This window comes from Balaenoptera physalus, assembly GCF_965194825.1.
Source record: "Balaenoptera physalus genome assembly, chromosome: 17".
In the NCBI taxonomy this organism is placed as follows: domain Eukaryota; kingdom Metazoa; phylum Chordata; class Mammalia; order Artiodactyla; family Balaenopteridae; genus Balaenoptera; species Balaenoptera physalus.
The window spans coordinates 35,894,535-35,913,577 of NC_138895.1; positions in this window are offsets into that span (position 1 = coordinate 35,894,535).

Genomic DNA, 19,043 nt, shown 5'->3' on the forward strand with positions numbered 1-19,043 from the left:
CTTTTAAGGTTAGTAAGCTTGTCAAGACACCGAGGACCTCTCGTGGGCACCCTATTCCCTGCAAGAGCACCGAGTACCAGCAGGCTCCACTGGGCTACTAAGAAACATCCAGGCCCGGAAACGTTTCCCAGTCACTGTGTATTTTGTGTGTAGGGCAACACACTGCACTCTTCCTTGGAAGAGCTAGATTTCCTCAGCTCTCCAACAACTCCAGGAAATGTGTTCTCTCAATTCCTATATGTCATGCAAATCTCCCTCATTGCCCTTAGGCTGAGCAGCACTGAGAAACCAAAACTGCAACGCATTCCTTCTTTAAAGTCAAACCTTAAGACCCCATCCTTACAGGAGAAAGTCGGCTTGCTTTCCTGCTGTAACCAAAGCACAGTTCTTCCTCTTACACTCCAGGGTTTTAGAAGAAGCAGAGCCCGATAGCCTACCCAGAGCGCTCCCAAGGGGAGGCGGTTGGCTACACGCAGAATTCCGTGACAAATAAACTTTATTCAAGGAAGGGACCGGTGTGTAGCTAGAGTGTATATTTACTTGGTAGAAATCACAAGGAGGTAGGCTGCATGTTCGCTGGAAACGGGGAACTTATGGCACAAGCCTTGCTTACCCATTTTGAATGCTCCATTCAAGCTGCCTTGAAGCTGCCTAAATAACAATTTTAGGACGGGTCTCTAGTCTCTGTAGGCAAGGCTCTGGGAAGGGAACGAGTGTTCTCTACATCAACAGGGTGCTTTCATAGCCTGGGTGGGAGCCTCTCCTCAGACGCTCTACAGCTAAAAGGAAACTTGACGTGAGTCCTTTCCTCAAGGTAAAGCCTAGAATAGCCCTGCCGAAGTGGAAGCTTGGAGCGGAGTCCTTGAGGCATTAGTTTCAGGTCTGTTTCCTTTTAAGGTTAGTAAGATTTTCAGGACACCGAGGACCTCGCCTGGGCACCTTATTCCCTGGAAGACCACCGAGTACCGGCAGTCTCCACTGGGCTACTAAGAAACATCCAGGCCCGGACACCTTTCCCAGTCACTCTGTGTATTTTGTGTGTAGGCCAACACACTGCACTCTTCCTTGGAAGAGCTAGATTTCCTCAGCTCTCCAACAGCCCCAGGAAATGTGTTCTCTCACGTCCTACATATCATGCAAATCTGCCTCATTGCCCTAGGCTGAGCAGCTCTGAGAAACCAAAACTGCTTCGCATTCCTTCTACAAAGTCATACCTTAAGACCCCATCCTTACAGGAGAAAGTCAGCTTGCGTTTCTGCTGTAACCACAGCACAGTTCTTCCTCTTACACTCCAGTGTTTTAGAAGAAGCTAAGCCAGATAGCCTACCCAGAGCTCTCCTTGGGGGAGGCGGTTGGCTACACGCAGAACTCCGTGCCAAATAAACTTTATTCAAGGAAGGGACCAGTGTTTAGCTAGAGTGTATATTTACTTGGTAGAAATCACAAGTAGGTAGGCCGCGTGTTCGCTGGAAACGGTGACCTTATGGCACAAGCCTTGCTTTCCCATTTTGAATGCTCCATGCATGCTGCCTTGAAGTTACCTAAATAACAGTTTTAGGACGAGTCTTTAGTCATTGTAGGCAGGGCTCTGGGAAGGGAACGAGTGTTCTCTGCATCAACAGGGTGCTTTCATAGCCTGGGTGGGAGCCTCTCCTCAGACGCCCTAGAGATAAAGGAAACTTGACGTGAGTTCTTTCCTCCAGGTAAAGCCTTGACTAGCCCTGCCGAAGCTGAGCTTGAAGCAGTTTCCTTGTGGCATTTGTTTTAGGTCTGTTTTCTTTTAAGGTTAGTAAGCTTGTCAAGACACCGAGGACCTCTCGTGGGCACCCTATTCCCTGCAAGAGCACCGAGTACCAGCAGGCTCCACTGGGCTACTAAGAAACATCCAGGCCCGGAAACGTTTCCCAGTCACTGTGTATTTTGTGTGTAGGGCAACACACTGCACTCTTCCTTGGAAGAGCTAGATTTCCTCAGCTCTCCAACAACTCCAGGAAATGTGTTCTCTCAATTCCTATATGTCATGCAAATCTCCCTCATTGCCCTTAGGCTGAGCAGCACTGAGAAACCAAAACTGCAACGCATTCCTTCTTTAAAGTCAAACCTTAAGACCCCATCCTTACAGGAGAAAGTCGGCTTGCTTTCCTGCTGTAACCAAAGCACAGTTCTTCCTCTTACACTCCAGGGTTTTAGAAGAAGCAGAGCCCGATAGCCTACCCAGAGCGCTCCCAAGGGGAGGCGGTTGGCTACACGCAGAATTCCGTGCCAAATAAACTTTATTCAAGGAAGGGACCGGTGTGTAGCTAGAGTGTATATTTACTCGGTAGAAATCACAAGGAGGTAGGCTGCATGTTCGCTGGAAACGGGGAACTTATGGCACAAGCCTTGCTTACCCATTTTGAATGCTCCCTTCAAGCTGCCTTGAAGCTGCCTAAATAACAATTTTAGGACGGGTCTCTAGTCTCTGTAGGCAAGGCTCTGGGAAGGGAACGAGTGTTCTCTACATCAACAGGGTGCTTTCATAGCCTGGGTGGGAGCCTCTCCTCAGACGCTCTACAGCTAAAAGGAAACTTGACGTGAGTCCTTTCCTCAAGGTAAAGCCTAGAATAGCCCTGCCGAAGTGGAAGCTTGGAGCGGAGTCCTTGAGGCATTAGTTTCAGGTCTGTTTCCTTTTAAGGTTAGTAAGCTTTTCAGGACACCGAGGACCTCGCCTGGGCACCTTATTCCCTGGAAGACCACCGAGTACCGGCAGTCTCCACTGGGCTACTAAGAAACATCCAGGCCCGGACACCTTTCCCAGTCACTCTGTGTATTTTGTGTGTAGGCCAACACACTGCACTCTTCCTTGGAAGAGCTAGATTTCCTCAGCTCTCCAACAGCCCCAGGAAATGTGTTCTCTCACGTCCTACATATCATGCAAATCTGCCTCATTGCCCTAGGCTGAGCAGCTCTGAGAAACCAAAACTGCTTCGCATTCCTTCTACAAAGTCATACCTTAAGACCCCATCCTTACAGGAGAAAGTCAGCTTGCGTTTCTGCTGTAACCAAAGCACAGATCTTCCTCTTACACTGCAGGGTTTTAGAAGAAGCTAAGCCAGATAGCCTACCTAGAGCGCTCTTTGGGGGAGGCGGTTGGCTACACGCAGAACTCCGTGCCAAATAAACTTTATTCAAGGAAGGGACCAGTGTTTAGCTAGAGTGTATATTTACTTGGTAGAAATCACAAGTAGGTAGGCCGCGTGTTCGCTGGAAACGGTGACCTTATGGCACAAGCCTTGCTTTCCCATTTTGAATGCTCCATGCATGCTGCCTTGAAGTTACCTAAATAACAGTTTTAGGACGAGTCTTTAGTCATTGTAGGCAGGGCTCTGGGAAGGGAACGAGTGTTCTCTGCATCAACAGGGTGCTTTCATAGCCTGGGTGGGAGCCTCTCCTCAGACGCCCTAGAGATAAAGGAAACTTGACGTGAGTTCTTTCCTCCAGGTAAAGCCTTGACTAGCCCTGCCGAAGCTGAGCTTGAAGCAGTTTCCTTGTGGCATTTGTTTTAGGTCTGTTTTCTTTTAAGGTTAGTAAGCTTGTCAAGACACCGAGGACCTCTCGTGGGCACCCTATTCCCTGCAAGAGCACCGAGTACCAGCAGGCTCCACTGGGCTACTAAGAAACATCCAGGCCTGGAAACGTTTCCCAGTCACTGTGTATTTTGTGTGTAGGGCAACACACTGCACTCTTCCTTGGAAGAGCTAGATTTCCTCAGCTCTCCAACAACTCCAGGAAATGTGTTCTCTCAATTCCTATATGTCATGCAAATCTCCCTCATTGCCCTTAGGCTGAGCAGCACTGAGAAACCAAAACTGCAACGCATTCCTTCTTTAAAGTCAAACCTTAAGACCCCATCCTTACAGGAGAAAGTCGGCTTGCTTTCCTGCTGTAACCAAAGCACAGTTCTTCCTCTTACACTCCAGGGTTTTAGAAGAAGCAGAGCCCGATAGCCTACCCAGAGCGCTCCCAAGGGGAGGCGGTTGGCTACACGCAGAATTCCGTGCCAAATAAACTTTATTCAAGGAAGGGACCAGTGTGTAGCTAGAGTGTATATTTACTTGGTAGAAATCACAAGGAGGTAGGCTGCATGTTCGCTGGAAACGGGGAACTTATGGCACAAGCCTTGCTTACCACTTTTGAATGCTCCCTTCAAGCTGCCTTGAAGCTGCCTAAATAACAATTTTAGGACGGGTCTCTAGTCTCTGTAGGCAGGGCTCTGGGAAGGGAACGAGTGTTCTCTACATCAACAGGGTGCTTTCATAGCCTGGGTGGGAGCCTCTCCTCAGACGCTCTACAGCTAAAAGGAAACTTGACGTGAGTCCTTTCCTCAAGGTAAAGCCTAGAATAGCCCTGCCGAAGTGGAAGCTTGGAGCGGAGTCCTTGAGGCATTAGTTTCAGGTCTGTTTCCTTTTAAGGTTAGTAAGCTTTTCAGGACACCGAGGACCTCGCCTGGGCACCTTATTCCCTGGAAGACCACCGAGTACCGGCAGTCTCCACTGGGCTACTAAGAAACATCCAGGCCCGGACACCTTTCCCAGTCACTCTGTGTATTTTGTGTGTAGGCCAACACACTGCACTCTTCCTTGGAAGAGCTAGATTTCCTCAGCTCTCCAACAGCCCCAGGAAATGTGTTCTCTCACGTCCTACATATCATGCAAATCTGCCTCATTGCCCTAGGCTGAGCAGCTCTGAGAAACCAAAACTGCTTCGCATTCCTTCTACAAAGTCATACCTTAAGACCCCATCCTTACAGGAGAAAGTCAGCTTGCGTTTCTGCTGTAACCACAGCACAGTTCTTCCTCTTACACTCCAGGGTTTTAGAAGAAGCTAAGCCAGATAGCCTACCTAGAGCGCTCCTTGGGGGAGGCGGTTGGCTACACGCAGAACTCCGTGCCAAATAAACTTTATTCAAGGAAGGGACCAGTGTTTAGCTAGAGTGTATATTTACTTGGTAGAAATCACAAGTAGGTAGGCCGCGTGTTCGCTGGAAACGGTGACCTTATGGCACAAGCCTTGCTTTCCCATTTTGAATGCTCCATGCATGCTGCCTTGAAGTTACCTAAATAACAGTTTTAGGACGAGTCTTTAGTCATTGTAGGCAGGGCTCTGGGAAGGGAACGAGTGTTCTCTGCATCAACAGGGTGCTTTCATAGCCTGGGTGGGAGCCTCTCCTCAGACGCCCTAGAGATAAAGGAAACTTGACGTGAGTTCTTTCCTCCAGGTAAAGCCTTGACTAGCCCTGCCGAAGCTGAGCTTGAAGCAGTTTCCTTGTGGCATTTGTTTTAGGTCTGTTTTCTTTTAAGGTTAGTAAGCTTGTCAAGACACCGAGGACCTCTCGTGGGCACCCTATTCCCTGCAAGAGCACCGAGTACCAGCAGGCTCCACTGGGCTACTAAGAAACATCCAGGCCCGGAAACGTTTCCCAGTCACTGTGTATTTTGTGTGTAGGGCAACACACTGCACTCTTCCTTGGAAGAGCTAGATTTCCTCAGCTCTCCAACAACTCCAGGAAATGTGTTCTCTCAATTCCTATATGTCATGCAAATCTCCCTCATTGCCCTTAGGCTGAGCAGCACTGAGAAACCAAAACTGCAACGCATTCCTTCTTTAAAGTCAAACCTTAAGACCCCATCCTTACAGGAGAAAGTCGGCTTGCTTTCCTGCTGTAACCAAAGCACAGTTCTTCCTCTTACACTCCAGGGTTTTAGAAGAAGCAGAGCCCGATAGCCTACCCAGAGCGCTCCCAAGGGGAGGCGGTTGGCTACACGCAGAATTCCGTGCCAAATAAACTTTATTCAAGGAAGGGACCGGTGTGTAGCTAGAGTGTATATTTACTCGGTAGAAATCACAAGGAGGTAGGCTGCATGTTCGCTGGAAACGGGGAACTTATGGCACAAGCCTTGCTTACCCATTTTGAATGCTCCATTCAAGCTGCCTTGAAGCTGCCTAAATAACAATTTTAGGACGGGTCTCTAGTCTCTGTAGGCAAGGCTCTGGGAAGGGAACGAGTGTTCTCTACATCAACAGGGTGCTTTCATAGCCTGGGTGGGAGCCTCTCCTCAGACGCTCTACAGCTAAAAGGAAACTTGACGTGAGTCCTTTCCTCAAGGTAAAGCCTAGAATAGCCCTGCCGAAGTGGAAGCTTGGAGCGGAGTCCTTGAGGCATTAGTTTCAGGTCTGTTTCCTTTTAAGGTTAGTAAGCTTTTCAGGACACCGAGGACCTCGCCTGGGCACCTTATTCCCTGGAAGACCACCGAGTACCGGCAGTCTCCACTGGGCTACTAAGAAACATCCAGGCCCGGACACCTTTCCCAGTCACTCTGTGTATTTTGTGTGTAGGCCAACACACTGCACTCTTCCTTGGAAGAGCTAGATTTCCTCAGCTCTCCAACAGCCCCAGGAAATGTGTTCTCTCACGTCCTACATATCATGCAAATCTGCCTCATTGCCCTAGGCTGAGCAGCTCTGAGAAACCAAAACTGCTTCGCATTCCTTCTACAAAGTCATACCTTAAGACCCCATCCTTACAGGAGAAAGTCAGCTTGCGTTTCTGCTGTAACCAAAGCACAGATCTTCCTCTTACACTGCAGGGTTTTAGAAGAAGCTAAGCCAGATAGCCTACCTAGAGCGCTCTTTGGGGGAGGCGGTTGGCTACACGCAGAACTCCGTGCCAAATAAACTTTATTCAAGGAAGGGACCAGTGTTTAGCTAGAGTGTATATTTACTTGGTAGAAATCACAAGTAGGTAGGCCGCGTGTTCGCTGGAAACGGTGACCTTATGGCACAAGCCTTGCTTTCCCATTTTGAATGCTCCATGCATGCTGCCTTGAAGTTACCTAAATAACAGTTTTAGGACGAGTCTTTAGTCATTGTAGGCAGGGCTCTGGGAAGGGAACGAGTGTTCTCTGCATCAACAGGGTGCTTTCATAGCCTGGGTGGGAGCCTCTCCTCAGACGCCCTAGAGATAAAGGAAACTTGACGTGAGTTCTTTCCTCCAGGTAAAGCCTTGACTAGCCCTGCCGAAGCTGAGCTTGAAGCAGTTTCCTTGTGGCATTTGTTTTAGGTCTGTTTTCTTTTAAGGTTAGTAAGCTTGTCAAGACACCGAGGACCTCTCGTGGGCACCCTATTCCCTGCAAGAGCACCGAGTACCAGCAGGCTCCACTGGGCTACTAAGAAACATCCAGGCCCGGAAACGTTTCCCAGTCACTGTGTATTTTGTGTGTAGGGCAACACACTGCACTCTTCCTTGGAAGAGCTAGATTTCCTCAGCTCTCCAACAACTCCAGGAAATGTGTTCTCTCAATTCCTATATGTCATGCAAATCTCCCTCATTGCCCTTAGGCTGAGCAGCACTGAGAAACCAAAACTGCAACGCATTCCTTCTTTAAAGTCAAACCTTAAGACCCCATCCTTACAGGAGAAAGTCGGCTTGCTTTCCTGCTGTAACCAAAGCACAGTTCTTCCTCTTACACTCCAGGGTTTTAGAAGAAGCAGAGCCCGATAGCCTACCCAGAGCGCTCCCAAGGGGAGGCGGTTGGCTACACGCAGAATTCCGTGCCAAATAAACTTTATTCAAGGAAGGGACCAGTGTGTAGCTAGAGTGTATATTTACTTGGTAGAAATCACAAGGAGGTAGGCTGCATGTTCGCTGGAAACGGGGAACTTATGGCACAAGCCTTGCTTACCACTTTTGAATGCTCCCTTCAAGCTGCCTTGAAGCTGCCTAAATAACAATTTTAGGACGGGTCTCTAGTCTCTGTAGGCAGGGCTCTGGGAAGGGAACGAGTGTTCTCTACATCAACAGGGTGCTTTCATAGCCTGGGTGGGAGCCTCTCCTCAGACGCTCTACAGCTAAAAGGAAACTTGACGTGAGTCCTTTCCTCAAGGTAAAGCCTAGAATAGCCCTGCCGAAGTGGAAGCTTGGAGCGGAGTCCTTGAGGCATTAGTTTCAGGTCTGTTTCCTTTTAAGGTTAGTAAGCTTTTCAGGACACCGAGGACCTCGCCTGGGCACCTTATTCCCTGGAAGACCACCGAGTACCGGCAGTCTCCACTGGGCTACTAAGAAACATCCAGGCCCGGACACCTTTCCCAGTCACTCTGTGTATTTTGTGTGTAGGCCAACACACTGCACTCTTCCTTGGAAGAGCTAGATTTCCTCAGCTCTCCAACAGCCCCAGGAAATGTGTTCTCTCACGTCCTACATATCATGCAAATCTGCCTCATTGCCCTAGGCTGAGCAGCTCTGAGAAACCAAAACTGCAACGCATTCCTTCTTTAAAGTCAAACCTTAAGACCCCATCCTTACAGGAGAAAGTCGGCTTGCTTTCCTGCTGTAACCAAAGCACAGTTCTTCCTCTTACACTCCAGGGTTTTAGAAGAAGCAGAGCCCGATAGCCTACCCAGAGCGCTCCCAAGGGGAGGCGGTTGGCTACACGCAGAATTCCGTGCCAAATAAACTTTATTCAAGGAAGGGACCGGTGTGTAGCTAGAGTGTATATTTACTTGGTAGAAATCACAAGGAGGTAGGCTGCATGTTCGCTGGAAACGGGGAACTTATGGCACAAGCCTTGCTTACCACTTTTGAATGCTCCCTTCAAGCTGCCTTGAAGCTGCCTAAATAACAATTTTAGGACGGGTCTCTAGTCTCTGTAGGCAGGGCTCTGGGAAGGGAACGAGTGTTCTCTACATCAACAGGGTGCTTTCATAGCCTGGGTGGGAGCCTCTCCTCAGACGCTCTACAGCTAAAAGGAAACTTGACGTGAGTCCTTTCCTCAAGGTAAAGCCTAGAATAGCCCTGCCGAAGTGGAAGCTTGGAGCGGAGTCCTTGAGGCATTAGTTTCAGGTCTGTTTCCTTTTAAGGTTAGTAAGCTTTTCAGGACACCGAGGACCTCGCCTGGGCACCTTATTCCCTGGAAGACCACCGAGTACCGGCAGTCTCCACTGGGCTACTAAGAAACATCCAGGCCCGGACACCTTTCCCAGTCACTCTGTGTATTTTGTGTGTAGGCCAACACACTGCACTCTTCCTTGGAAGAGCTAGATTTCCTCAGCTCTCCAACAGCCCCAGGAAATGTGTTCTCTCACGTCCTACATATCATGCAAATCTGCCTCATTGCCCTAGGCTGAGCAGCTCTGAGAAACCAAAACTGCTTCGCATTCCTTCTACAAAGTCATACCTTAAGACCCCATCCTTACAGGAGAAAGTCAGCTTGCGTTTCTGCTGTAACCACAGCACAGTTCTTCCTCTTACACTCCAGGGTTTTAGAAGAAGCTAAGCCAGATAGCCTACCCAGAGCTCTCCTTGGGGGAGGCTGTTGGCTACACGCAGAACTCCGTGCCAAATAAACTTTATTCAAGGAAGGGACCAGTGTTTAGCTAGAGTGTATATTTACTTGGTAGAAATCACAAGTAGGTAGGCCGCGTGTTCGCTGGAAACGGTGACCTTATGGCACAAGCCTTGCTTTCCCATTTTGAATGCTCCATGCATGCTGCCTTGAAGTTACCTAAATAACAGTTTTAGGACGAGTCTTTAGTCATTGTAGGCAGGGCTCTGGGAAGGGAACGAGTGTTCTCTGCATCAACAGGGTGCTTTCATAGCCTGGGTGGGAGCCTCTCCTCAGACGCCCTAGAGATAAAGGAAACTTGACGTGAGTTCTTTCCTCCAGGTAAAGCCTTGACTAGCCCTGCCGAAGCTGAGCTTGAAGCAGTTTCCTTGTGGCATTTGTTTTAGGTCTGTTTTCTTTTAAGGTTAGTAAGCTTGTCAAGACACCGAGGACCTCTCGTGGGCACCCTATTCCCTGCAAGAGCACCGAGTACCAGCAGGCTCCACTGGGCTACTAAGAAACATCCAGGCCCGGAAACGTTTCCCAGTCACTGTGTATTTTGTGTGTAGGGCAACACACTGCACTCTTCCTTGGAAGAGCTAGATTTCCTCAGCTCTCCAACAACTCCAGGAAATGTGTTCTCTCAATTCCTATATGTCATGCAAATCTCCCTCATTGCCCTTAGGCTGAGCAGCACTGAGAAACCAAAACTGCAACGCATTCCTTCTTTAAAGTCAAACCTTAAGACCCCATCCTTACAGGAGAAAGTCGGCTTGCTTTCCTGCTGTAACCAAAGCACAGTTCTTCCTCTTACACTCCAGGGTTTTAGAAGAAGCAGAGCCCGATAGCCTACCCAGAGCGCTCCCAAGGGGAGGCGGTTGGCTACACGCAGAATTCCGTGCCAAATAAACTTTATTCAAGGAAGGGACCGGTGTGTAGCTAGAGTGTATATTTACTCGGTAGAAATCACAAGGAGGTAGGCTGCATGTTCGCTGGAAACGGGGAACTTATGGCACAAGCCTTGCTTACCCATTTTGAATGCTCCCTTCAAGCTGCCTTGAAGCTGCCTAAATAACAATTTTAGGACGGGTCTCTAGTCTCTGTAGGCAAGGCTCTGGGAAGGGAACGAGTGTTCTCTACATCAACAGGGTGCTTTCATAGCCTGGGTGGGAGCCTCTCCTCAGACGCTCTACAGCTAAAAGGAAACTTGACGTGAGTCCTTTCCTCAAGGTAAAGCCTAGAATAGCCCTGCCGAAGTGGAAGCTTGGAGCGGAGTCCTTGAGGCATTAGTTTCAGGTCTGTTTCCTTTTAAGGTTAGTAAGCTTTTCAGGACACCGAGGACCTCGCCTGGGCACCTTATTCCCTGGAAGACCACCGAGTACCGGCAGTCTCCACTGGGCTACTAAGAAACATCCAGGCCCGGACACCTTTCCCAGTCACTCTGTGTATTTTGTGTGTAGGCCAACACACTGCACTCTTCCTTGGAAGAGCTAGATTTCCTCAGCTCTCCAACAGCCCCAGGAAATGTGTTCTCTCACGTCCTACATATCATGCAAATCTGCCTCATTGCCCTAGGCTGAGCAGCTCTGAGAAACCAAAACTGCTTCGCATTCCTTCTACAAAGTCATACCTTAAGACCCCATCCTTACAGGAGAAAGTCAGCTTGCGTTTCTGCTGTAACCACAGCACAGTTCTTCCTCTTACACTCCAGGGTTTTAGAAGAAGCTAAGCCAGATAGCCTACCCAGAGCTCTCCTTGGGGGAGGCTGTTGGCTACACGCAGAACTCCGTGCCAAATAAACTTTATTCAAGGAAGGGACCAGTGTTTAGCTAGAGTGTATATTTACTTGGTAGAAATCACAAGTAGGTAGGCCGCGTGTTCGCTGGAAACGGTGACCTTATGGCACAAGCCTTGCTTTCCCATTTTGAATGCTCCATGCATGCTGCCTTGAAGTTACCTAAATAACAGTTTTAGGACGAGTCTTTAGTCATTGTAGGCAGGGCTCTGGGAAGGGAACGAGTGTTCTCTGCATCAACAGGGTGCTTTCATAGCCTGGGTGGGAGCCTCTCCTCAGACGCCCTAGAGATAAAGGAAACTTGACGTGAGTTCTTTCCTCCAGGTAAAGCCTTGACTAGCCCTGCCGAAGCTGAGCTTGAAGCAGTTTCCTTGTGGCATTTGTTTTAGGTCTGTTTTCTTTTAAGGTTAGTAAGCTTGTCAAGACACCGAGGACCTCTCGTGGGCACCCTATTCCCTGCAAGAGCACCGAGTACCAGCAGGCTCCACTGGGCTACTAAGAAACATCCAGGCCCGGAAACGTTTCCCAGTCACTGTGTATTTTGTGTGTAGGGCAACACACTGCACTCTTCCTTGGAAGAGCTAGATTTCCTCAGCTCTCCAACAACTCCAGGAAATGTGTTCTCTCAATTCCTATATGTCATGCAAATCTCCCTCATTGCCCTTAGGCTGAGCAGCACTGAGAAACCAAAACTGCAACGCATTCCTTCTTTAAAGTCAAACCTTAAGACCCCATCCTTACAGGAGAAAGTCGGCTTGCTTTCCTGCTGTAACCAAAGCACAGTTCTTCCTCTTACACTCCAGGGTTTTAGAAGAAGCAGAGCCCGATAGCCTACCCAGAGCGCTCCCAAGGGGAGGCGGTTGGCTACACGCAGAATTCCGTGCCAAATAAACTTTATTCAAGGAAGGGACCGGTGTGTAGCTAGAGTGTATATTTACTTGGTAGAAATCACAAGGAGGTAGGCTGCATGTTCGCTGGAAACGGGGAACTTATGGCACAAGCCTTGCTTACCACTTTTGAATGCTCCCTTCAAGCTGCCTTGAAGCTGCCTAAATAACAATTTTAGGACGGGTCTCTAGTCTCTGTAGGCAGGGCTCTGGGAAGGGAACGAGTGTTCTCTACATCAACAGGGTGCTTTCATAGCCTGGGTGGGAGCCTCTCCTCAGACGCTCTACAGCTAAAAGGAAACTTGACGTGAGTCCTTTCCTCAAGGTAAAGCCTAGAATAGCCCTGCCGAAGTGGAAGCTTGGAGCGGAGTCCTTGAGGCATTAGTTTCAGGTCTGTTTCCTTTTAAGGTTAGTAAGCTTTTCAGGACACCGAGGACCTCGCCTGGGCACCTTATTCCCTGGAAGACCACCGAGTACCGGCAGTCTCCACTGGGCTACTAAGAAACATCCAGGCCCGGACACCTTTCCCAGTCACTCTGTGTATTTTGTGTGTAGGCCAACACACTGCACTCTTCCTTGGAAGAGCTAGATTTCCTCAGCTCTCCAACAGCCCCAGGAAATGTGTTCTCTCACGTCCTACATATCATGCAAATCTGCCTCATTGCCCTAGGCTGAGCAGCTCTGAGAAACCAAAACTGCTTCGCATTCCTTCTACAAAGTCATACCTTAAGACCCCATCCTTACAGGAGAAAGTCAGCTTGCGTTTCTGCTGTAACCACAGCACAGTTCTTCCTCTTACACTCCAGGGTTTTAGAAGAAGCTAAGCCAGATAGCCTACCCAGAGCTCTCCTTGGGGGAGGCGGTTGGCTACACGCAGAACTCCGTGCCAAATAAACTTTATTCAAGGAAGGGACCAGTGTTTAGCTAGAGTGTATATTTACTTGGTAGAAATCACAAGTAGGTAGGCCGCGTGTTCGCTGGAAACGGTGACCTTATGGCACAAGCCTTGCTTTCCCATTTTGAATGCTCCATGCATGCTGCCTTGAAGTTACCTAAATAACAGTTTTAGGACGAGTCTTTAGTCATTGTAGGCAGGGCTCTGGGAAGGGAACGAGTGTTCTCTGCATCAACAGGGTGCTTTCATAGCCTGGGTGGGAGCCTCTCCTCAGACGCCCTAGAGATAAAGGAAACTTGACGTGAGTTCTTTCCTCCAGGTAAAGCCTTGACTAGCCCTGCCGAAGCTGAGCTTGAAGCAGTTTCCTTGTGGCATTTGTTTTAGGTCTGTTTTCTTTTAAGGTTAGTAAGCTTGTCAAGACACCGAGGACCTCTCGTGGGCACCCTATTCCCTGCAAGAGCACCGAGTACCAGCAGGCTCCACTGGGCTACTAAGAAACATCCAGGCCCGGAAACGTTTCCCAGTCACTGTGTATTTTGTGTGTAGGGCAACACACTGCACTCTTCCTTGGAAGAGCTAGATTTCCTCAGCTCTCCAACAACTCCAGGAAATGTGTTCTCTCAATTCCTATATGTCATGCAAATCTCCCTCATTGCCCTTAGGCTGAGCAGCACTGAGAAACCAAAACTGCAACGCATTCCTTCTTTAAAGTCAAACCTTAAGACCCCATCCTTACAGGAGAAAGTCGGCTTGCTTTCCTGCTGTAACCAAAGCACAGTTCTTCCTCTTACACTCCAGGGTTTTAGAAGAAGCAGAGCCCGATAGCCTACCCAGAGCGCTCCCAAGGGGAGGCGGTTGGCTACACGCAGAATTCCGTGCCAAATAAACTTTATTCAAGGAAGGGACCGGTGTGTAGCTAGAGTGTATATTTACTTGGTAGAAATCACAAGGAGGTAGGCTGCATGTTCGCTGGAAACGGGGAACTTATGGCACAAGCCTTGCTTACCACTTTTGAATGCTCCCTTCAAGCTGCCTTGAAGCTGCCTAAATAACAATTTTAGGACGGGTCTCTAGTCTCTGTAGGCAGGGCTCTGGGAAGGGAATGAGTGTTCTCTACATCAACAGGGTGCTTTCATAGCCTGGGTGGGAGCCTCTCCTCAGACGCTCTACAGCTAAAAGGAAACTTGACGTGAGTCCTTTCCTCAAGGTAAAGCCTAGAATAGCCCTGCCGAAGTGGAAGCTTGGAGCGGAGTCCTTGAGGCATTAGTTTCAGGTCTGTTTCCTTTTAAGGTTAGTAAGCTTTTCAGGACACCGAGGACCTCGCCTGGGCACCTTATTCCCTGGAAGACCACCGAGTACCGGCAGTCTCCACTGGGCTACTAAGAAACATCCAGGCCCGGACACCTTTCCCAGTCACTCTGTGTATTTTGTGTGTAGGCCAACACACTGCACTCTTCCTTGGAAGAGCTAGATTTCCTCAGCTCTCCAACAGCCCCAGGAAATGTGTTCTCTCACGTCCTACATATCATGCAAATCTGCCTCATTGCCCTAGGCTGAGCAGCTCTGAGAAACCAAAACTGCTTCGCATTCCTTCTACAAAGTCATACCTTAAGACCCCATCCTTACAGGAGAAAGTCAGCTTGCGTTTCTGCTGTTAACCACAGCACAGTTCTTCCTCTTACACTCCAGGGTTTTAGAAGAAGCTAAGCCAGATAGCCTACCCAGAGCTCTCCTTGGGGGAGGCGGTTGGCTACACGCAGAACTCCGTGCCAAATAAACTTTATTCAAGGAAGGGACCAGTGTTTAGCTAGAGTGTATATTTACTTGGTAGAAATCACAAGTAGGTAGGCCGCGTGTTCGCTGGAAACGGTGACCTTATGGCACAAGCCTTGCTTTCCCATTTTGAATGCTCCATGCATGCTGCCTTGAAGTTACCTAAATAACAGTTTTAGGACGAGTCTTTAGTCATTGTAGGCAGGGCTCTGGGAAGGGAACGAGTGTTCTCTGCATCAACAGGGTGCTTTCATAGCCTGGGTGGGAGCCTCTCCTCAGACGCCCTAGAGATAAAGGAAACTTGACGTGAGTTCTTTCCTCCAGGTAAAGCCTTGACTAGCCCTGCCGAAGCTGAGCTTGAAGCAGTTTCCTTGTGGCATTTGTTTTAGGTCTGTTTTCTTTTAAGGTTAGTAAGCTTGTCAAGACACCGAGGACCTCTCGTGGGCACCCTATTCCCTGCAAGAGCACCGAGTACCAGCAGGCTCCACTGGGCTACTAAGAAACATCCAGGCCCGGAAACGTTTCCCAGTCACTGTGTATTTTGTGTGTAGGGCAACACACTGCACTCTTCCTTGGAAGAGCTAGATTTCCTCAGCTCTCCAACAACTCCAGGAAATGTGTTCTCTCAATTCCTATATGTCATGCAAATCTCCCTCATTGCCCTTAGGCTGAGCAGCACTGAGAAACCAAAACTGCAACGCATTCCTTCTTTAAAGTCAAACCTTAAGACCCCATCCTTACAGGAGAAAGTCGGCTTGCTTTCCTGCTGTAACCAAAGCACAGTTCTTCCTCTTACACTCCAGGGTTTTAGAAGAAGCAGAGCCCGATAGCCTACCCAGAGCGCTCCCAAGGGGAGGCGGTTGGCTACACGCAGAATTCCGTGCCAAATAAACTTTATTCAAGGAAGGGACCGGTGTGTAGCTAGAGTGTATATTTACTTGGTAGAAATCACAAGGAGGTAGGCTGCATGTTCGCTGGAAACGGGGAACTTATGGCACAAGCCTTGCTTACCACTTTTGAATGCTCCCTTCAAGCTGCCTTGAAGCTGCCTAAATAACAATTTTAGGACGGGTCTCTAGTCTCTGTAGGCAGGGCTCTGGGAAGGGAACGAGTGTTCTCTACATCAACAGGGTGCTTTCATAGCCTGGGTGGGAGCCTCTCCTCAGACGCTCTACAGCTAAAAGGAAACTTGACGTGAGTCCTTTCCTCAAGGTAAAGCCTAGAATAGCCCTGCCGAAGTGGAAGCTTGGAGCGGAGTCCTTGAGGCATTAGTTTCAGGTCTGTTTCCTTTTAAGGTTAGTAAGCTTTTCAGGACACCGAGGACCTCGCCTGGGCACCTTATTCCCTGGAAGACCACCGAGTACCGGCAGTCTCCACTGGGCTACTAAGAAACATCCAGGCCCGGAAACCTTTCCCAGTCACTCTGTGTATTTTGTGTGTAGGCCAACACACTGCACTCTTCCTTGGAAGAGCTAGATTTCCTCAGCTCTCCAACAGCCCCAGGAAATGTGTTCTCTCACGTCCTACATATCATGCAAATCTGCCTCATTGCCCTAGGCTGAGCAGCTCTGAGAAACCAAAACTGCTTCGCATTCCTTCTACAAAGTCATACCTTAAGACCCCATCCTTACAGGAGAAAGTCAGCTTGCGTTTCTGCTGTAACCACAGCACAGTTCTTCCTCTTACACTCCAGGGTTTTAGAAGAAGCTAAGCCAGATAGCCTACCCAGAGCTCTCCTTGGGGGAGGCGGTTGGCTACACGCAGAACTCCGTGCCAAATAAACTTTATTCAAGGAAGGGACCAGTGTTTAGCTAGAGTGTATATTTACTTGGTAGAAATCACAAGTAGGTAGGCCGCGTGTTCGCTGGAAACGGTGACCTTATGGCACAAGCCTTGCTTTCCCATTTTGAATGCTCCATGCATGCTGCCTTGAAGTTACCTAAATAACAGTTTTAGGACGAGTCTTTAGTCATTGTAGGCAGGGCTCTGGGAAGGGAACGAGTGTTCTCTGCATCAACAGGGTGCTTTCATAGCCTGGGTGGGAGCCTCTCCTCAGACGCCCTAGAGATAAAGGAAACTTGACGTGAGTTCTTTCCTCCAGGTAAAGCCTTGACTAGCCCTGCCGAAGCTGAGCTTGAAGCAGTTTCCTTGTGGCATTTGTTTTAGGTCTGTTTTCTTTTAAGGTTAGTAAGCTTGTCAAGACACCGAGGACCTCTCGTGGGCACCCTATTCCCTGCAAGAGCACCGAGTACCAGCAGGCTCCACTGGGCTACTAAGAAACATCCAGGCCCGGAAACGTTTCCCAGTCACTGTGTATTTTGTGTGTAGGGCAACACACTGCACTCTTCCTTGGAAGAGCTAGATTTCCTCAGCTCTCCAACAACTCCAGGAAATGTGTTCTCTCAATTCCTATATGTCATGCAAATCTCCCTCATTGCCCTTAGGCTGAGCAGCACTGAGAAACCAAAACTGCAACGCATTCCTTCTTTAAAGTCAAACCTTAAGACCCCATCCTTACAGGAGAAAGTCGGCTTGCTTTCCTGCTGTAACCAAAGCACAGTTCTTCCTCTTACACTCCAGGGTTTTAGAAGAAGCAGAGCCCGATAGCCTACCCAGAGCGCTCCCAAGGGGAGGCGGTTGGCTACACGCAGAATTCCGTGCCAAATAAACTTTATTCAAGGAAGGGACCGGTGTGTAGCTAGAGTGTATATTTACTTGGTAGAAATCACAAGGAGGTAGGCTGCATGTTCGCTGGAAACGGGGAACTTATGGCACAAGCCTTGCTTACCCATTTTGAATGCTCCATTCAAGCTGCCTTGAAGCTGCCTAAATAACAATTTTAGGACGGGTCTCTAGTCTCTGTAGGCAAGGCTCTGGGAAGGGAACGAGTGTTCTCTACATCAACAGGGTGCTTTCATAGCCTGGGTGGGAGCCTCTCCTCAGACGCTCTACAGCTAAAAGGAAACTTGACGTGAGTCCTTTCCTCAAGGTAAAGCCTAGAATAGCCCTGCCGAAGTGGAAGCTTGGAGCGGAGTCCTTGAGGCATTAGTTTCAGGTCTGTTTCCTTTTAAGGTTAGTAAGCTTTTCAGGACACCGAGGACCTCGCCTGGGCACCTTATTCCCTGGAAGACCACCGAGTACCGGCAGTCTCCACTGGGCTACTAAGAAACATCCAGGCCCGGACACCTTTCCCAGTCACTCTGTGTATTTTGTGTGTAGGCCAACACACTGCACTCTTCCTTGGAAGAGCTAGATTTCCTCAGCTCTCCAACAGCCCCAGGAAATGTGTTCTCTCACGTCCTACATATCATGCAAATCTGCCTCATTGCCCTAGGCTGAGCAGCTCTGAGAAACCAAAACTGCTTCGCATTCCTTCTACAAAGTCATACCTTAAGACCCCATCCTTACAGGAGAAAGTCAGCTTGCGTTTCTGCTGTAACCACAGCACAGTTCTTCCTCTTACACTCCAGGGTTTTAGAAGAAGCTAAGCCAGATAGCCTACCCAGAGCTCTCCTTGGGGGAGGCTGTTGGCTACACGCAGAACTCCGTGCCAAATAAACTTTATTCAAGGAAGGGACCAGTGTTTAGCTAGAGTGTATATTTACTTGGTAGAAATCACAAGTAGGTAGGCCGCGTGTTCGCTGGAAACGGTGACCTTATGGCACAAGCCTTGCTTTCCCATTTTGAATGCTCCATGCATGCTGCCTTGAAGTTACCTAAATAACAGTTTTAGGACGAGTCTTTAGTCATTGTAGGCAGGGCTCTGGGAAGGGAACGAGTGTTCTCTGCATCAACAGGGTGCTTTCATAGCCTGGGTGGGAGCCTCTCCTCAGACGCCCTAGAGATAAAGGAAACTTGACGTGAGTTCTTTCCTCCAGGTAAAGCCTTGACTAGCCCTGCCGAAGCTGAGCTTGAAGCAGTTTCCTTGTGGCATTTGTTTTAGGTCTGTTTTCTTTTAAGGTTAGTAAGCTTGTCAAGACACCGAGGACCTCTCGTGGGCACCCTATTCCCTGCAAGAGCACCGAGTACCAGCAGGCTCCACTGGGCTACTAAGAAACATCCAGGCCCGGAAACGTTTCCCAGTCACTGTGTATTTTGTGTGTAGGGCAACACACTGCACTCTTCCTTGGAAGAGCTAGATTTCCTCAGCTCTCCAACAACTCCAGGAAATGTGTTCTCTCAATTCCTATATGTCATGCAAATCTCCCTCATTGCCCTTAGGCTGAGCAGCACTGAGAAACCAAAACTGCAACGCATTCCTTCTTTAAAGTCAAACCTTAAGACCCCATCCTTACAGGAGAAAGTCGGCTTGCTTTCCTGCTGTAACCAAAGCA